Below are 6,523 nucleotides of genomic sequence, written 5' to 3'. Positions count from 1 at the left end.
AACATCTTAGAAAAACACACAAAAAGGTTTCCTCCAGCACAATCAGCTGTTGGATAGAGAAGTGCATGACAGAAAGTGGTATAGACACATCAATCTTTACCATACATTCATAGCATTAGGAACGCTACAACATCTGCAATGTTTAAAAAAAAAAAAAAAAAAAAAAAAAAAAAAAAAAAAAAAAAAAAAAAAAAAAATGATGTTATACNAACAATACTTGTCTATTTATGCAACCACTGGGGTGTTCTGTGGGAACACACACGGTTGGCAATAATTACCAAGGGCATTCTTCGGGAATGCACGCAACTTTTATGCATGACAAGCTATGCAACTATGTTTTCTATGACGGACGCACACGTTGTCGGCAAACCTCGATGCATCCGGAGGGAATGCATGTAAATTTCGCGGTACAATGCAGCACAGTACCGGGAGCTTCCATTCAATAGTGTTTCTTTTACAGTTAAGGAGATTGAAGGTGAAGTTGAAAGTGAAAATGAGAATGATCATCCTGAAACAGAATTCCTTGAGGATCTTATCCTTGACGAGGATTACAACAAAAAGAAGGAATTAGGGGATGAAGTACTGAATATACTAGGAGTGGCTCCCGCTCCAGCCCCTAAGAATGCACTTCTGCTCAAACAAATTGCTGAGAGATGGTGCGAGATCCTGGAGAAAGGACTGAAAAAAGATGAAAAAGAAACAGTTACAAAAGACAATCCAGGTTTCTTTTACAGTTAAGGAGATTGAAGGTGAAATTGAAAGTGAAAATGAGAATGATCATCCTGAAACAGAATTCCTTGAGGATCTTATCCTTGACGAGGATTACAACAAAAAGAAGGAATTAGGGGATGAAGTACTAAATATACTAGGTGTGGCTCCCGCTCCAGCCCCTAAGAATGCACTTCTGCTCAAACAAATTGCTGAGAGATGGTGCGAGATCCTGGAGAAAGGTCTGAAAAAAGATGAAAAAGAAACAGTTACAAAAGACAATCCAGCCTTCCAGAATGTACTCAAGATGTGTGCTCAAAAACATAATAAGGAAGTTGCCGCTGCTCTAAATGACAGGGCTAAGAGAAGGGATCAAGTAATTGAAACCCGACAGAAACAAATGTCCACAGTCTTGGCCTGTGTAGGCCATGCTGTATAGATGTGTATTGGAGATCATTAACAACTAAAACTGTATTAAGAAACTGAATGAAGCGGGTTAGCAGCTAAGTGATTATATATGTTCCGGAAACCAATTGATGTAGAAACTTGGCACTCTCAACAATAAAAAGTATCAATCTAAGGACTCATTACTTGAAACTGAGAATGGAGATTTTGTTTGATAATAATCTGATTGAAAAAATAAAAACTGCAAGGGCAGTTCAATAATCATGAAAGGAATTAAAGGTGACAGTGAATGAGAAAAAGAAGAACTTCATAAGGTGACCTGAAATCAGTGCTTAGAACGAGAACAATTGTGCTTCAAACTGGTGGGGCCCTCCTCGGATGTGATCACAGAGGTTCCAGAGGTCAGGCGGGCCGACATGCAATCGTCAAAACCAGCAAGGAGACGAGGGTAAAAATAATGCTAAGGTAGGCAGAATCAGTTTTTATTCTTAACAATTGGAAGCAAATCACTAGTGATCCTGTGATATTATATTGTGTCCAGGGTTATAAATAATTACCTCAACAGGGGTCTCTACCCCTAAACAATAATTTGCTATTGGTAGACCAACGGCAGATTAAATTAAAATTTAAATTGTTACTCAGTACGAATGCCATTGAAACATGATGGTTACAAGTGATCGATTCTGTTCTCCAGTCTTTGTTATAAGAAACCAAATGGTACCTATGTTTCATTTTGAATTTGAAAAACTTAACACTTGTGAATACTGAACATTTTAAACTAGAGGATTATCGCACAGTATGTAAGCTTATACAGAATAATTATTACCTATTTAGTAACTTTAGATCACAAAGATGCATATTACCTGACTAATATAAATGACTGTTGTTAAAAAGTATTTAAGGTAAAGTATTTATTTATTTTTATGAAGGAAAACATTACTAAGTAAATGTTGTTGGACTTTAGAAAATTACAGCAAATTACAGCTGCTCTATGAGAGAAAAGTTGCATTTCAATTATTTATAATTGACAATTATCCGGGTATTGGTAAAGACTATATTATGTTTTAATAATATGAACATGATTTTAGATCTTATCCACATAAAGTTTTATTGTTAACAAAGAAAAGTGTGATCTGATTCTCAAACAGTAACGTTAACTTCAGTAAGGTTTCTTTAATACAGTACAAGTGACATTAATGTATATTATCTAACTAAAAGAAAGTAAATTCTTTAAATTGATTAAAGAGTTATAGTCAAAGGTGATGTTCACAATAAGTTCATGTGCCAAGTAAGCTTGAAGCTATATGTCTAGCCATAAAATATGGTATTTTATACACCAAATAATTAACTAAAATTTCTTGCAGTTAAAAAGTATAATGATAAAAATGAATACTTTCTTTTCACAATCAATGTAGAGAGGACTTGACATGGCGGAGCAATAGTGTAAATGAATCTAAGAATACTATTAGAAAAAATACTTAAATATCCGAGATATTTAGTGATGCTTCTATGACAGTATGGGGAGCTTCATGTGGTACAAGTCTTACAGGCGTAGTATGGTCAGAGGACAAACTAGGCTCTCATATAAATGCTCTTGAGTTAAAAGCTGCCTGTCTGCTTTGCATCAAAGTTAACAAAATACCAAATACTTCTTAGAATAGACAATGTTACTGCTATCCATATGTATAAACAGACTAGGTGGTATTCAATATCTACATTTACATAGCCTTGCAAAACAAATATGGCAATGGTGTGAATTAAGAGATATTTATAATCAGTTTATGTACATAAACACCAAAATTAATGTAATTGCAGTTTTTTGAATCAAGGAAACCACCAGGTAACATAGAGTGGGAAATTAATTACATTTTGAACAAATAACTTCAACCTTAGGAACACCATCCATAGATCTCTTCTTCTTCTTCTTTTATTTTGGCGACGGCTTGGTTTTGAGAACCATGATCTTCGCAATAAAGACTAACAAGAAATGTCATTGTTTTGTATCACCGCGTCCTGACCTGGATGCATTTGCAATTGATGCATTTACACTTTGTTGATATCAACTGAAGTTTCATATTAATTTCCAACATGATCCTTAAAACCGTGGAAAAAATAGTTTTCAGATAAAGGGCATAGGGGTAGTTCCATATTGGAACACCATATTATGTTCATGAGATAGCTAGTTCACAAACCATCAATTTTGAAACTTACTAAAGATTTACTTATATTACAAAATTCTAAAGAACCACACCCTGTGCACAAGAACCTAGACTGATGGCAGGAGTATTATCAGGCAGGCCTTCATAAAATCTGGAATCAGTGAGATTATGAGATCCGAGATCATGTCAGTGTCTATATCTGTTAATACATTAAAACAATACCAACCATGTATTGTAGCATGGACTAAGTATGCACAAGAATTATGGCTATCAACAAATAAGCCAAGCTTTCCAGATGTTATTACTTATTTAACTAAAAACTTTTATGAGGTATTGTCATAAGGTAGTTTGAATTATATTAGATCAGCATTGTCATTAATTTTATAGGTACTCACCTCGACGAAACAGATGAAAATATCAAAAGATTGTTTAAAGGATTCTTTAAGTTAAGACCTAGTGCTCCTAAATATAATGATACATGAGATGTATCCACAGTTCTTAAANTTCTTAAGTATAGGTATTGAAATGGAATATAAAAATAGACTGCTATATTGTAATTTTAGCCACATGTCAAAGAATGCGAACATTAAATTTAATTGAAATAAACAACATAGTTATTAAGGATGATTGTGTAACAATTAAAATTGATAAATTAAATTAAAATTAATAAAGACCTCTGGTCAAGTCTGATACGTGTCAGCCATTTACATTACATTTCTTTAGGGATAAAGTAGAGATCTGTCCTGCTCAAGCACTTAGTGATTAGTTTGGTGCAATAAAACATCTTAGAAAACCAGACAAAAAGGTTTCCTCCAGCACAATCAGCTGTTGGATAGAGAAGTGCATGACAGAAAGTGGTATAGACACATCAATCTTTACCATACATTCAAAGCATTAGGCACGCTACAACATCTGAAATGTTTAAAAAAAAAAAAGTGATAATATTGATGTTATACGGAGAACAGCTGCTTGGTCTGGGGAATCCACAAACAGTATTTTGAAGGTGTTACAATAGACTCATTATAAATAATAGTTACTTTGCAGTGAAAATTTTTAGAAATTAATAATTTTATATGAATGCTATTTAGCTCATAAGAAAAATATGTCTGATTAAGTAGTGTTAAGGGTAATAGTTACTAATTAATGAAACTTTGAATAAAACAATACTTTTTTTATTTGAACATGTTTGTTTAATTTTACAATTTGAACATGTTTGTTTAATTTTACAACTTTTATCTTTGAACATCTACACTAGTTATCTTTCATCATCGAGGACGAGACAACAACGAGCATAATTAATAGTCAAACGAACTTACCTGTACGTGAAGTTCGACTGTAATTATGCGAAGTTGTTGTCTCGTCCGAAGATGATGAGTCCCACCCAAACCCTTGGTTATTGTAATAATTAAGAGTAAGTAATTACAAAACGCCCCAGTTGTAAAATTAAACCTAATTACTTTAAACTTGAATGAGTTGACAGGTATAGATGGCGTGGTGGGACCTAGGTACGACTGCGTTCAGAAATATTTTATTTTAGCTTTAAAATTGTGTGACGCCAGAGGATGTAAGCCGGGACTACACTAGTTATCTTTCATCATCTTCGGACGAGACAACAACTTCGCATAATTACAGTCGAACTTCACGTACAGGTAAGTTCGTTTGACTATTAATTACTGGTATGTTTTAAAGTGTAAATTCAAACTTCAGTGTAGTTTTATAGGTACGAGCTAAAATTGCAATCTTGTTTCCAAATCTTCAGTCAGAAATCAATTACAAAGGTGAACGAGCTTTCCTAAACAGTTAAATTCGTCTATGCTCACAATAACAGTCAATCACAAATATTTTACTTAATTATTAGTTTTTTCTGATGATAGATACCTTACAGTGTTACAACGAAAACGAATTTTTTAGTTTCATCAATTACTAAATAAATTAAACAGCTACTACCTAGGTAAGTTGAGTTTTTGACGATTTTACCTGTTTATTTTTCTCAGCTGTAATATGATTTATCAAAGTAAATGCAACTCTTCTAAATAACTCTACTTACGGATAAAACAACAGAAGCTTTTTTTTATGCATAACAAGGCAGTTATTTGACCACGATCGCACCTGATGTTAAGTGGGATGCAGTCTAGAATGGTACATCTGCCCTGTAAGTGCCTATTTACTCTCGCCTTGAAAAGGCCCGTATTATAGTCTTCGGGAAAGACTATATACTTTCGTATTTTAACAAAATTAATAACTTATCTAACTCGGACCATAAAAAATCTAATAAAGAACTCATAATTGCTTTATTTCTCAAATTCCAAGGACTCTTGCGCGTCCAACGGTACGTTACATCTCAAAATACCACCGCGTCCTGTGCTCACACAAACGCAACTCACACAGACGCGTGCGCAAGCGGTGCGTTGGGGCAGGTCGCTTACCGTACTGACAGACCGCTTTTTATGTATAGATTTGGTGGTTTTTTGCCTTGACTAGGCATCAATCAAAAATGAAATCGGGAATGGCGTGCGAATATTATATTAACGGTTTCGGTTTTTGTAGAGCTGGAAACATTGTTTTTTATTTGACAGATTAAGTTTATTCCGTAACCTATTACACCGTTTGAAAGAGCTCGTAAAGCATTTTCAGGATCAATTACCAGTTTTTCGGTATCTTTTATAGTTTAGAAATAATCGTGTGTGATCACTTTTCGTTTCCACTCTGTATAATGTATGCACAATACAAACGTGTATAATAAACATATTATCTGTTTGTTTGCTCTGTGTAAGTGTATGCTTTAATTACAAAAAAGTAATGTTGCGTGGAACCCATAGAGCAAACTTTGCATAATACTTATTCAAATATAGCTATTTAAAGGCATAAATTAATAAATTATTCCTATTCTTAAACCTAACTAGAACCTGTACAATAGCGATAAGATAGCTGATACACATAAATAACATATAAATGCACTTACAAAAGTACTTGATTAAGGCCGTGCTTATGTCATGAACATCTGCTACGGACAGTACAATCAATAGCACTCCTGAATTTATTGATTCTAAAAAAAAATTTGAATAGTAATTTCAAAAAAGATTTATTTTTAGAGACAGAAGAGTGATGCAAAAACATATTGAGTCATACGAAATTTATTTAGTACATATTTGTCATAAAATGATAAATCACTGACAAAAAATATGTTAAAATTAATATAATTTCCTGTAATGCGTTGATCCAAAATGTAATGTTAAATTATTTAATACAAT

General features: G+C 33.5%; 1 long non-coding RNA gene across 1 annotated transcript; it reads left to right on the top strand.

Moving 5' to 3' along the window:
* Positions 1-216: 216 nt before the first annotated feature.
* LOC114361829 (uncharacterized) lies at positions 217-3,542 on the top strand. The gene is made up of 2 exons (XR_003656632.1): positions 217-721; positions 996-3,542. It is a non-coding gene; the product is annotated as an uncharacterized LOC114361829 (long non-coding RNA).
* The last annotated feature ends 2,981 nt before the right edge of the window (positions 3,543-6,523 follow it).

This window comes from Ostrinia furnacalis, unplaced genomic scaffold (genome assembly GCF_004193835.3).
Source record: "Ostrinia furnacalis isolate ACB-3 unplaced genomic scaffold, ASM419383v2 OfSCF6002, whole genome shotgun sequence".
Taxonomy (NCBI): Eukaryota; Metazoa; Arthropoda; class Insecta; order Lepidoptera; family Crambidae; genus Ostrinia; species Ostrinia furnacalis.
The sequence above is the reverse complement of the archived record's forward strand: the minus strand, read 5'-3'. Positions and strand labels throughout refer to the sequence as shown.